We start from the raw sequence: 14,770 nt of genomic DNA on the forward strand, positions 1-14,770 counted from the left end.
GAGAGAGTATAAAGGAGATGATGGGCTATTTTTTCTTGTTTGAGATATCTATCCATGCATGACGATTAGTTTTCTGTCTTTCAGTCCCTTCTTTTGGGTCAGAAGAAATAGATATCAGGACTTTCCATAATGAGAGGCAACTTGATGTAGTGTAATGGTGAAGGTTTGTGGGTGTTAAGAGAAACAGGATCTAGGAGAGACAGTGATGCTTAAGGTTGGTTCAGAGAGGAGAGAGGGTCTGAAGAATTTCCCCCTTCAGCCTTCCCTCCCCTCCTCAGCTATGGCTGCTCTCACAGATGGGCTCTTGTCCCCCTCCACTACTAAAGCCTAAAATGTTTCTTCTTAGGACAATGTTCTCTTTTCCTTAAGCTGTTTCACTCACACTCAATTCAAATTTGGGAAAGGATAACCACTTTAATGTAAATTAATTAAGTTAGGGTAATACACAGAAATGCCTGGCAGGGAAAAAATGGGAAATGAAAATGGGGAAAACGAGGTCCCTTTCTCTGACTAACCCTTTTCCCTTCCTCCTCAAGTTTGTGGGGAGCTCAGGCTATGGCAGGCTGAGCCCCCTGAGAGATAGTCAGGTTGACTAACCCAGGGTTTGTCCACTTGACCACAGTTCAGACCCAGGACACCAGGAGCTTTGAGGTACAGTTTTGACAAAGGCTTCAATGCCTTTCTTCAGATCTTCCTTCAGTTTGGGAATGGGGGGGATGTCCAGTCACCAGGAGATGGAAAAGATGGGTATATCCCAGGAGAAAGGCTTGGTCAGACTTCTCCTCGATTTCTCAAGGTTGAGAGAGCTATCCAACAGAAATCCCAGTCAGAATCTTCTGTCTCCTCAACATTCCAGACCTCCTGGAATCCCTCCCCCATCGAGGTGAGCAGATCCACAAGCTTTTCAGCCTGGCACTTTTTCTTATGTGTAAACCTCCTGTCACAGTAGGGAAAGAAGAACCAGACTCCAAGCCAGTAGGTTATGGGTTCAAGTCTTTGCCAAGTACTGACCAAGTAAACTTGAGGAAATCATTGAAATACAGAAAACAGAAATATCAGAAATTACTGATTATGTTGGCAGCGGACTTTTGTTGACTTGGGCATGTCTCCTACTGGCAAAATCATAAACTCAGCTGCTACACTATAACTGATATCCACATTGGACAGGCAATCTTCTTTGGGAAGGGTTGGTTTGGGAGAGAAGTCCCCAGAAATGAGCCACTGTTAACTTTATCTAAGAAACATTCTTCAGAAGTCCAGGGTGATGACAAGACCAAAAAGAAAATGAGAAAAGCCTACACTTTTCCCAATAAGTTCAGGATTCCCCAAATGGAATCTAGGCCCCATCTGAGCCTAGAAACAGAGTCCCTTGGTATCAAGAGAAAGTACCTTTCTCCATTTCTTGGAGGTAGGTGACACTATGTCTCTCTCTCTCTTTTAACTGTTACTTTCCATCTTAGAATCAATACTATGTCTTGGTTATAAGGCAGAAAAGAAAGAAGGGCTGGGCAATGGGGGTTAAGTGACTTGTCTGAGGTCACAGAGCTAGGAAGTATCTGAGGCCATATTTGAATCCAGGAGTCCTGTCACTAATTGTGACTCTCAATTCACTGAGTCATCTAGTTGCCCCAACAATATATCCTTCTGATGAGCCCATTTCATTTCTTGACTGTTCTAATCAAGATATGCCAACATGAATATATTATACATTGACATGTTAATTATAAACTATATTAATATATATCAAAGTAATTGTAATATTTTATTATGCATTATAATAATATATTACTTTGTGAGAAATACTGTGATAAGTGTTGTGGACAAAAAGATAAGGCAAAACAAACAAAAATAATACATTCCTTCCCTCAAGAAGCTCATATTCTATTCATAGCTGCCCTCTTTGTGGTGTCAAAACATTGGAAAATGAGGGGATGCCCTTCAATTGGAGAATGGCTGAACACACTGTGGTAGCTATTGGTGATGGAATACTATTGTGCTAAAAGGAATAATAAAGTGGAGGGATTCCATGTGAACTGGGACGACCTCCAGGAACTGATGCAGAATGAAAGGAGCAGAACCAAGAGAACATTGTACACAGAGACTGATACACTGTGATACAATCGAAAATAATGGACTTCTCCATTAGTGGCAATGCAGTGATCCTGAACAACCCAGAGGGATCTATGCAAAAGAACACTATCCACATTCAGAGGAAGAACTGTGGGAGTAGAAAAACAGAAGAAAAACAACTGCTTGAATACATGGGTCAAGGGGATATGGCTGGGGAGGTAGACTCTAAATGAACATTCTAATGGAATGGAACATGGAACATGGAACATGGAAATAGGTTCTGGTCAAGAACACATGTAAAACCCAGGGGAATTGCATGTTGGCTATGGGAAATGTTGGGGGAAGGGGAGAGAGGGAAAGAATATATTCTTGTAACCAAGGAATAATGTTCTAAATTGACTTAAACTTTAAAAAAAAAAAAGAAGAAGAAGTTCATATTCTAAGGGAATAGAGCAGGGGTTGCCAAGCTTTTTACACAGGGGGCCAGTTCACTGTCCCTCAGACCATTGGAAGGCTGGACTATAAAACCCTAACCCTAACCCTAACCGGGCAGCAGTATTCAGAGTGCGGAATCCCCTCCCCCAGATCACCACTCACCATGCTGCTGTCTTCCATTGTGCAGCCACATAAACATTGTGCAGCACCTCGTTCTCATTCAGTTACTCTCAGAACAAGGCACCACAAAAAGGATTATATCACTGGAAGTAGTTCTGTATGTGAGCGACCGCCGAGCTTTGAGGCTCTGCCACATATAGTTCTCCAGGAGCACAGGATGCTCCTCTCACTGACCACCAATGAAAGAGGTGCCCCTTCAGGAAGTGTAGTGGGGGCCAGATGAATGACCTCAGGGGGCTGCATGTGGCCTGAGGGCCATAGTTTGGGGACCCCTGGAATAGAGGATACAACATGCAAACAACTAGGTAGGTAAAAGATACATGCATGTACACATATTCTTCTATATCGCTATTCTCCATCTTTCTGTCTCTCTTTCTCTCCTCATCCATCTATCTTATCTATCTATTTATCTAATTCTGAATCTGCCCATCTATTTGTAATAGAATTGTTAGAAAAACTCCTTCATATAAAACTGAAATCACATGTCACTTTCCTCCACTGCTTTCTGTGTGTCCGTTTCAGGCCAATCAGAACAAGTTTAATCCCTTTTTAAAGCATCCCCAAATCACAGAATCGAATTGTGGAAAAGGATCTTAGTCTACCTAGTATAAACCATGATTGTCAAAGAAATCTTCCTGTCTGCAACATCCCTAGCTTCTTTATGAAGAATTTCCAATGAGGGGAAGCCCAGTCCCTCCCAAGGCAGTATGATGCCTATAATCAACTCTAACTAGAGAATATTTACTTATATTCAGTTTATTTATTTCCTTCTGAAGCTTCTAGCCATTTCCCCTGGTTCTGTCTTTTGGGATGAACCTCCCTTCTACTTACTTGAAGTCAGGTCTCATGTTCTCCTATGCCAAAGCATGGAGGCTTCTTTTTTCCAGGGTAAACATTGCCATTTGCTTCAGCTGATATCCAGATGGTCTGGTTTCATCTCCCTGGCCAACCTCTTCTGGACCCACTCTAGTAAACGGATTTCCTTCTTAGCTGTGTCATCCATCCTCCAGATGTGACTTTTCAGGGTATAGGACAGTCCAAGTATTTGAGAACTGGGCATTTTAATGTAGCCTAGGAAAGCCTAATGCCATTTTCCTCTTTGACATGTCATACTGTGGACTCATATTGACTTTGTCCATGAAAACGCCCAGATTTTTTTGATTCATAGAAATTGTCTAGCCATGACTATCCTTGAGAAGTTGAGTTTTTGACTCCAAGTTAGTTTTTACATTCATCCTCATTACATTTCTCCTATCAGATATATATTTTTTAAACCCTTACCTTCCCTCTTAGAGTCAATACTGTGTATTGGCTCCAAGGCAGAAGAGTGGTAAGGGCTAGGCAATGGGGGTCAAGTGACTTGCCCAGGGTCACACAGCTGGGAAGTATCTGAGGCAAGATTTGAACCTAGGACCTCTCGTCTCTAGGACTGGCTCTCAATTCACTGAGCTACCCAGCTGCCCCCTCCTATCAGATATTTTATAGCATTTTACATATCAGTTATTCCCCTCTCCGCCCTGTTGCTGAATTGTGGACTTCAAAACCATGCTCCTGCTAGTGTCTTATCTTACAACATCCCTCAGCAACTTGGGTCCTCATTGCTGTTTGACAACCAAGACTGCATCTCTGTTATGAGACTTTTCTCTGACTGTCCCCCATTCCTGGAATGCTCTTCTTTCTCACCTCCAATTGCTAGTTTTCTTGACTTTCTTCAGGTCTAAACTAGAATCTCACTTTTTTTTTCAAATCTCCAGAAATTTGACTGCTTTCTCTCTGTTAAGCTCCTACTTACCTGTATATGACTTCTATGCAGATATTTATTGATTTGCTGTTGCACTCAAAAGATTGTGAGTTCATGGAGGGCAAGGACCCTCTTACTTTCTTTGTTTCTTCAAGTACTTAACACAGTGCCTGGAACACAGTAGGCACTTAATCAGTGATTTCTGACTATTGATAAACTCATCTCTTTGTGGATGCTCACTAATGATCTTTTACATACCATCTTCTAGGATGTTTCTAGGAAAAGAATCCCAGTTCAATGTATTTCTAAAAAGGTTTCCTTTTCCTTTAGTTTCCCCCAGTCTCAATCCAATGCAATTTGGCTGGATCTGGTCATTTAAACTCACCAAAGACAGCTAGCATCTCTCTCACTACCTCCCACATCATCTTGGTCATCAACTTTGTAATAGCCCCACTGGTTCTTTCCTTCTCATTCCACAAGTTATTTTCCTTGTCAGAGAACATTGAAGAAAATTCAAAGATGAGTAATTCTACCTTCTCTCCCTTGGTCGTTATCATCACTGCATCCACTCAGAGTAGTGGAATTGGATCTATTCTTTAATAGAACTTTCTCTTGCTTTCAATATTCCTTGTTAAAAATACCTTTTTTTTTTGTTCTTGTCATCCTTAGCAAGCATCAGGTTATTCAGGACTGTTTTTTAGGCCTCAGATTCTCTGTATTCAATAACTAGCACAGAGTCTTGTAAGCTAAACAAATGGCCAGTGAATTAAAATTAATCTAGACAACTAGGTAGATTGGTAGAATGCTAGACTTAGAGTTAGGAAGATTTATGTTCAGGTCCTACCTCACATATTTACTAGCTGTTAGACTGTGGGCAATTTAACCTTCAGCCTCCTGATTTTACTATGATGCCTCAGTTGCCTTCTTCCTTTGAGCTTGCAACACTTTTTTCATGGATGAGTTCTTCTTATGGCTTCCATTTTGTGGAAGGACTGTACCAGCAATCTCATTTTTTGTACTTTGTACAAAAAAAACCAAACCAAACTCTCTTTGTCACCATGGCACCTCCTCTGGGACCTTTGATGATACCTTTTCAAATTCCTTTTATATGCTATCTGGCCAATGACTCCAAAAGGGCCAGGCTCTGTCTTTATACTTGATTTTTGTCCCCAGAGGAGCTCTGCAAATCTTAAAGCACTAAAGAAGTGCTAACTATTGCTATGTTGAATTTAGTTGTCTTCATCTCTCAATATTCCCTCTACTGAAATACTCTATCTATATCTATGTGATCTATAAGTTGGCTCATGATTTTCTTGGGTAGCTACATCATTCATCTCTGTCTCTTTCTCTTTGTCCCTCCTCTGCTTGTCTCCTTCTATCCATTTTTCTTTGAAAAAGAAAAACATAATTAAAACAAATGTTCCCAACAAAAATCCAAACTCTCTTACAGAGTAAGTGCTTTCTCACCCAATAGTTAATAGTTTATTACCTATATCAAGATGAATTCAAAATGGATAATTAAATATAGGGGATGAAATAATGAATAAATTAGGTGAACATAGAATAGTATACCTGTCAGATCTGTGGGAAAGGAAGGAATTTAAGATGAAGCCAAAGACAGAGAACATTGCAAAATGTAAAATGAGTAATTTTGATTACATTAAATTAAAAAGGTTTTGTTCAAACAATATCAGAAGGAAACAACAAACTTGGAAAAAATCTTTATAACAAAATTCTGAAAAAGGTTAATTTCCCAAATATATAAGGAACAAAGTCAAATTTACAAAAACAAACAAACAAAAACATGCCACTCCCCAAAGGAAAAATGGTCAAGGGATATGAATAGGCAGTTCTCAGATGAAGAAATCAAAACTATCAATAATCACATGAAAAAGTATTCTAAATCTCTCCTCATTAGAGAAACACAAATAAAAACAAATCTGAAGTACCATCTTATACCCAGTAGACTGGCCAATATGGCAGGAAAGGAAAGTGATAAATGTGGCAAAATTAGTACATAATACACTGCTTGTGAATTAATCTAAACATTTTGGAGGGCAATTTAAAATTATTCACAAATGGCTTTAAAAGACTACCTGCCCTTTTATCCAGCCATACCACTGCTGGGTTTGTACCCCAAAGACATAATAAGGAAAAAGACTTGTACAAAAATATTTATAGCCATGCTCTTTGTGGTGGCAAAAAATTGGAAAATGAGGGGATGCCCTTCAATTGGGGAATGGCTGAACACATTGTGGTATCTGATGGTGATGGAATATTATTGTGACCAAAGGAATAGTGAACTGGAGGGATTCCAAGTAAACTCAAAAGAGTTCTGGGAATTGATGCAAAGTGAAAGGAGCAGAACCAGGAAAATGGTGTACACAGAGACAGATACACTGTGGTACAATAGAATGTAATGGACTTCTCTACTAGCAGCAATACAATGATCCAGGACAATCCAGAGGGACTTTCTAAGAAAGAATACTATCCACTTCTCAAGAAAGAACTGTGGGAGTAGAAACACAGAAGAAAAATAAAGGATCTGTGAAGACTGGATTTAGCTATCTGCTGATTGTAATAATGAAGATATTTAGCTCTTCCTTTATCGTAAAGATTAAATTGTAATCCCTTGATTATAACAATGAAGGTACTTAGCTCTTCCTTTATTGGGAAGATTAAATTGCAATCTACAATCTATTTTTAGATTTTAATCTACAAAAAGTTGATAACTTAGTATTTTAAGTAGATCTACCCATTTTTATTACAAAAAGGTGTTAAGTAACTACAAAAGGTAAATTAGCCAAAAAATATATTAAGTAACCCAAAAAGGTATAATCTAACCAAAGAAGGTATGAGCTAAAGAGTGGGCAGTCCTGGAGAAAAGCATCTGCTGTGATTGGTAGATGTGAAATTAAGGGGAGGTGACACAAAAGAAAAAGATCTTTAAAAAGAGGATCAGAGGCCAGAAGAAGAGATATATTCCACTGGAGATTCAAGTTGGATGGAGGATTCTCTGGACTGGAGGAACTGGACCCCTGGAGGAACTCCTGCAGGAGATCTCAGACTACTTCCCCTTTTATATGGTCACTGTTGATAAGTGAAAGATTGACTTAGTGACCCTGCCTTTTAGTCTTGAGACTTTTTTCCCTTGGCTGGGGCTTAAAAATTCTAACTGATATGAGAAGAAGCGAGATTTCCCTCTCTCTCTCTCTCTCTCTCTCTCTCTCTCTCTCTCTCTCTCTCTCTCTCTCTCTCTCTCTCTCTCTTTTTCTCTCTCTCTCCCTTTTCACTCTTCCTTAATATCTTCCCTCTATTGTAAATAAACTATCATAAATTCCATTTATTTTGGAATTCATTTTGAGATTTAGAAATTAAATCCTGGCAACCACCTATATAAATATTCAGAGTCCAATTACAATTAAATTTTAACAGATAGATCATGTGGTTTGATGGCGATATAATTGGGGTTTTGGTATTAAAAGATCACTCTGTTACAAATATGAATAATATGCAAATGGATTTTGAACAATGATACATGTACAGCCCTGTGGAATTGCTTGTCAGCTCAGGGAGTAGGTAGGGAATAAGGGTGGGAAAAATCATGAATCGTGTAACCATGGAAAAATATTCTAAATAAATATATTATAAAAACTAGTTAATGGTTCATTGATGGTGAACAAAAAGGAGGAATAATGTGTCCTTTCATTTTGACAGGGTAAACTAGCATTGATTATTGAAATTAACTACTGTTTCATCATTTCTCCCAGGCTGATTTTATTTATGCTGTTATATTTACTTCATAGAATGTATTTCCTTTATTCTGTCTTGCTTCATGTAAATCCTTTGATGTTTCATTGCAATTATTCATATGTATTATTGTTTATTCTGCAGGAACATTCTATTTTGCAATAATTTGTTAAGCTATGTCCAAATTTGGGGTGTGTGTGTATTTTATTTCTAGATTTCTTTTGTTTTACAAAGAGATTCCTGTTATGACCCCTTTGCCAATAAGTCTTTGCGTACTGACAATAGCCTTCTTCTGATACATTCCCAGTTGTGGATTCTTTTGGTCAGAGGGTACACATAATTAAGTAATATTTTTGCAAAATGCTGGAATATTTTCTATAATGGTTAAGTGAATTCTCAGTTCTAGTAGCCTTGAATTATTGTGCCTATCATACAAAAATAAAATCTCCCATAATTTGCTTCTGTTTTCCCTGCCAAGTAAATTGAGCTTCAGACTAACAAGATGGGGGGGTCGGATACAGAAGGCCATTAAGAAACTGATTCTTCAAATAATTAACAGATTTAAGGAGTCAATCACAGAGATCAAGTTGATGATAGATAAAAATTTCTGACAATGTGGTCTACACCAAAATGGAAGGGAGAGCCTCACTAGTAAGAGTTTGTAAGCAAAGACTGTAGGACTATAGTCTGCATATATTATGGAATCCATTCCCGTCCACATCCAGCTAAACTATATGTTCTTTGATGTCCTCTTCAACTGGGAGATTCTAATATTATGAGAATAGGAGATGAGCAAGCTGAAGCTTCTAGGACACTGCTTGAGAGCTTAGTAACTTGTGCCTTCTCATTCATTCATTATGTTGATTCTGTTTCTTATTTCCTACTTCCCATGCCCTCAGAATAATCCCATTTGAAAGAGGTAGTCTTTTGTGCCTAATCCAACTCCTTTTCTTGTGACTAATTTCATCCCTTCATTTCTGCACTGGGAGTTTATTTTTCATTGGGACTAGATGAGAGGGGATCTTTCCCTTTGCTCTCTATCTAGATATTTAGTTTGCTCTAGTTCAAAGCAGAGTGACCCTACCTACCTCTATGGAAAGGTGAATCCCTTCAAAACAAAACACAATAAACAAACAAAAAAGTTCAATATGTTTGTTAACACTACCACCCACCCTTGGGTCCCAGAGAAAATGCTAATCATAGTAAATTAGCTTGAGGACTTTCAACTGTACAACTGGTAGGGGAGAAATAGCAATGGTATTCAACAGTAGAATTTGGGTTTGAGACAGTTAATTTATTACTACTAAAAAATATTAAGCATTAAGGAATCCTAAGGCATACTAGTAGACCAATTAGGATATAATTCAGTAAATTCATTTATAACTACTGGCTCAGTTATCTGGGAAGCTAATATTGAAGCCTCATCAGGGTAGAGTGGCTCTGTTGTAGTAACCAAGCATTTTACATTTCACCTTGGCTCAGCACTATCAGATCAGATGCTAAGCTTGGCTCAATCTTCCTTCTGGTGGCTTCATGCTCCAATACAGGAACTTCCTTGGCTCCCAGCCTGATCCTGTTTCTGCTAAAACTGATCCTCTCATCAGTCCCAAGACTTTGGACCTTTCATATTCAAAAAGTTATACCCTGGATGTGTACAACTCAAGGCTGATTCTCAGTCACTTGTTCAACAAAGGAAACACAGGGGAAGTAGTATTTATCCCCAGGTTCATGCTACCCTAGGCAGGACACATATTCATGACCACTTGGAAGTTGGATAGGTTCAATTGCACTATATGTCCCCACCCAATTATAGGATTACAGATGGAGAACATCTACATATTTCCTAGTTGGAGAGGAGGAGAGGTGAAGAAAGAAGAAGAAAGTCAGTTCCCTCTGTACATCCTTTGAATTTGCAGTTGATCTGATAAAACAGCCCATTAGGGGATGCTGGCATCTCTCATTATAAGCCTACTTGCTTCAGGTGATGATTCAAATATGGATGGAAGGGGGCAGCTGGGTAGCTCAGTGGATTGAGAGCCAGTCCTAGAGACGGGAGGTCCTAGGTTCAAATCTGGCCTCAGCCACTTCCTAGCTGTGTGACCCTGGGCAAGTCACTTGACCCCCATTGCCTAGCCCTTACCACTCTTCTGCCTTGGAGTCAATACACTGGCCTCAGCCACTTCCTAGCTGTATGACCCTGGGCAAGTCACTTGACCCCCATTGCCTAGCCCTTACCACTCTTCTGCCTTGGAGTCAATACATAGTATTGACTCCAAGACAGAAGGTAAGGGTTTAAAAAAAATATGGATGGAAAAGACACTACCACCACCACCCCCATTTGTTTATAGAAATCTGACTTAGCGTATTCCATGTTGTTTGGGGAAGTCAGTTAATCTCAATCAGTAAATGATTGCTCAGTGTCTACTATGTGCCAGGAATCAGGCTAAGCACTGGGACTATAAAATCTATTCATAATAAAGTGACTTATCTCCTGCATATTCTTATCCACAGTCTTCTTCCCTGCTTTACTACAGGCAGGTTCAGCTTTCCACCATCCTTAAAAATGACCTTATTTTGACTGTGTTATCTCCAGTTTATCATCCTTTGGGGAGAAGGGAGGGGAAGGAGCAAGACAAACTACTCTCTACCACATTTGTTGACTTGCATTCCCTTCTCATCTAACTCAGCTCTAGCTCCTGGCTTTATCATTTAGCTGAAAATTCTCTCACCAAAGAAATCAATAATCTCTTAATTGAAAACCTAGGTGGCCTTTTCTCACTCTGCCTTCTTTTATAATAACCTCTTAATCAGTCTGCCACCTTCTAGTCTATCCCCTCTCCAATTCATTCTCCACCCAACTGATGACATTTCTAAACACAGCTCTGTCATTCCCAGGAACTTTCAGTGGCTTCCTACTGTCTCGAGGACAAAATATAAAGTGCTGTATTAACATTAAAAAATTATTCTCAATAGAGTTTCAACCCCCCTTTCCAGAAGGTTTTCATATGATTCTCCTTTATATAACACATGCCAGAGGGGGCTGGTTCCTTCCCCATCTCCACCACACCCAAGGGCATTTTTAACATCACCCACCCCTCTGCCCAGCAACCCAATTGGAGCAACTTCCTCCCTCCCCTCTCTGGGGTAAGGGAGCACCTCACATGTGGAGTGAGGGGACAGTTTGGGCACTTGGTCTCTAAGAGGTTTAATATCAAAGGTCTAGGGCAATAGAGCTAGTAAGTGTCTGAGCCTGAATTTGAACTCATGAATATGAACTATTCTAAGTCCAAAGCTTTCTCTACTACCATTCCTCCTTCCTTTCAAAACTCAGGTCACGTGATAGATCCTACATGAAGACTTCCTTGATTCCCCCATGGAGCTTTAAATTATAGTCAAACAAATCTGCTCTTTCTCACAATTCATAGTTCATCTCCATTTCCAACCTTCAGCTTCTGATGCCTTTTGCGTACTCCCTCCCTACATTTGTCTATTGGATTTCGAGCCCACCTTTAAAGCCCAAATTCACTGGTGCCATTCCCTCCAGGGAGTCCAGGGTACTTCTACTCAAGTCAGAAGCAACTTTTTCTTCTCTCTGACTTCATATAATCCCTGAATTTTGACCTTCTCTGGAGTACCTATGATACTTTTGGATTCCAATAAAGGGAGAGGATATGAAACCTAAGTGTAGTCCCAAACACACATAATATAATAAGAGCACCAATGAGGTGGGAAATGGGGAAACAAAAGATTCCCCATCTAAGTACATTGATCTGCACCAGAACATATTTGCTAATATTGCATGAGTTGAATTAAATTTGGGAATCATCCAGTCGGGCAATGGAGACAGAGGCAGCTAAATGCTGAAAACATGTGTGAATCCAGGCTCAGTGTGGGGGGTAAAGGGGAGTTGAGGAAGGCTAGAAGCCCCAGGGGACTTACTTAGCTCAAAAGGGTGGAGTTCAGTTTAATAAGTCCAAGGCATCAAAGAAGGATTAGGCATCTCTTATATGTGTGACTTGCTATGCTTTCTCTCTCTGACTTTGTCTGTCTCTGTCTTTGTGTTTGTCTTTCTGTCTCTCTGTCTCTCTGTCTCTGTCTCTGTCCTGTGTGTTTGTGTGGTGGTGGTGGTCAAAGATAAAGGAAACTGATTTCCAAGCAAAGGCCTCCCTGGATAGCAGTGGGAATCTAAGCATCAATAATATGGAGCTTTCATAATTACTGACTGACCCTAACTATGAGGCCATGAGACTCTGGAGCTTGAAGACATAGCTTCAGACGTGGCCATGGCCAAAGTACACCTTCCTGGCCTTATCTGTGACCTTCTTGGATCCCCTTCCCATATACTGGGTGCTGCCTCTCACTTTTCAATATTAGTTGTTTTTTACTGAAACTGTGTGACCTTGGAAACTTAGTTTAACCTCTTGAAGTCATTTCCTCATATGTAAAATGGAAGGTTGGAGTCGATGGCTTCCAAGGATACTTGGGTCTTTCTATCACTGGTCTATGTAAGAACTTACCTTCATAGACTACTGAGATACCCAGGCCCAGAAGGTAAGAGTTGGAAGGTATCTCAGTGTTCAACCAAAAAGTGAAACTCATACCCACTCTAATATACTTGCCAAGTGTCGGTCCAACCTCTGCTTGAGGACATCTAATGACTGAAGTCCTACCGATTTCTCCAGGAAGCCATTTCTTCACTGGGATAGCTTTCATTATCAGGAAATTATCCAGGATCTCCTGCAATTCTCTCCTCCATCCTCTCCCTGCCCCCACAGCTCCTGGTTTAGTTCACTGGACCAAGCCAAACAGGCTCTTCTATATGGCTGTCCTTTAAAGCCTTGAAGATAGCTAGCCTGTCTACTTTAGTCTTTTCTCTGGGCTAAATATCCCTGCTTTTTCAACTAAGTCTAATATGGCATAAACTCAAGGTCCTTGACCATTCTAGTTGCCTTCCTGTGATCACCCTACAGCACATGAATGTCCTTCTTAAATCATAGTGCCCAGAACTGACCGTGGTACTAAAGATGGTATCTGACACATGTGGCATAGCTGATAGAGCACTAGAGCTGGGGTCATGAAGATGAGAGTTCAAATCTTTCTCATACACTTAATTTTGTAACTCTGAGCAAGTCATTTAATTCCTTCTTTCCTCAGTTTTCTCTTCTGTAAAATGAAGAGGATAGCACCTACCTCTCAGGTGTTGAGTATCAAATAAGATATCATTTAAAAAGTGCTTTGAAGACTATAAAATGCTATACAAATCCTAGTTATATTATTATCTCTTGATTCCTGAAAACTGCATTACTTTTGTACAGCCCTAGATCTCCTTAGTCTTTTTAACTGTTAACCATGTTCATACTGTTGACCATGTTGAGTTTATGGTCCACTCAGATGCCAAGATCTTTTTTTTTTTTTGGAATAGCTGATGTCTAACTAGATTTCACTTATCTTTTACTTTTGATGCTGATGTTTTTAATCCAACTACAAAATTTGACATTTGTCCCTAATGAATACATTATATTTATTTCTCATTTTGTGTTTATTTTTCTTTCTTAAAATAGTATTCTTTGCAAGGCTGTGACAGTTTCATTTTCCCCTTGGGTCTCCAGTTGCTAGAACATAGGAGGTACTTAGTAAATGCTTATCAAATTATTGGTTAGATCTAGCATTTCAAGAAGGATGTTGGCAGATTGTGGCAAGACAAAAGTTGAGTGACCAGTGATGAAGGAAGGGACCAGAATATTAATTATAGGAAATGGGCATGAGTTTGCTGGAAATGTGAAGATTGGAGGAGTCTTTTTTGGTATTGGAAGGTTTGCCTTATTGTAGATGGATTAGCCCTACCCTGTTTGCCTCAATAGAGAAGATCATAAAGTGTGAAGGGAAAATTGTCCAGAGGCTAAGTTCAGTACCACATCAGGAAGGAACACAGAGATGCCTGAAAGGAGAAAGAAAGGGCTTGTTTCTTTTAGAATGTGTTCAGAACCCACTGAGAAGAGATTTTAATCCAGAGGCTAGGTGACTACCTAGCTGAGACATGGCTTAGTCTAGATGGATGCGTTGGTGTCCCGTCCCCCCCATGAGATTCATGCCCTTCTGCCTGGCATTGCAGTGCCCAGAGATCAGTTGCTCTCCCCATCTTTGAGCACTAATGCTGATGAAACATAATTCTGTACACAAAAACCCTAGATCAGGAGGTAGGTATTCTTTCCAGTCTTCTCATTTGTAGGCAACATACTCCTTTCCACTTCCATGGCCACTGCCCCCACTCCAATCCCTTCCACTCTAAAAGCCTTCAAAGCAGTTTCCCTTACTCCATTTACTCTCTTCTCCCATGTACTCTTCACATATTTGAAATCACTAGCTTTCTCCTGGGCTCAGCTCAGGTATCTCATGAAACTCCATCTTGATGCCACCTTCTTCTGGCCATATACATATGCATTTACTAGCTATGTTTCTATCTCATTGCCTGTCTCTGTATCTTTCCATCTTTTGTCTCTCTCTGCCTCTATTTCCCCTACTGTTTCTCTATTTTGCTCTGTTCCCAATTCTCTCTAGCTTTTTTTGTCTTTGTCTATCTCTATCTCTGTCTGT

This window comes from Monodelphis domestica, chromosome 1 (genome assembly GCF_027887165.1).
Source record: "Monodelphis domestica isolate mMonDom1 chromosome 1, mMonDom1.pri, whole genome shotgun sequence".
Taxonomy (NCBI): domain Eukaryota; kingdom Metazoa; phylum Chordata; class Mammalia; order Didelphimorphia; family Didelphidae; genus Monodelphis; species Monodelphis domestica.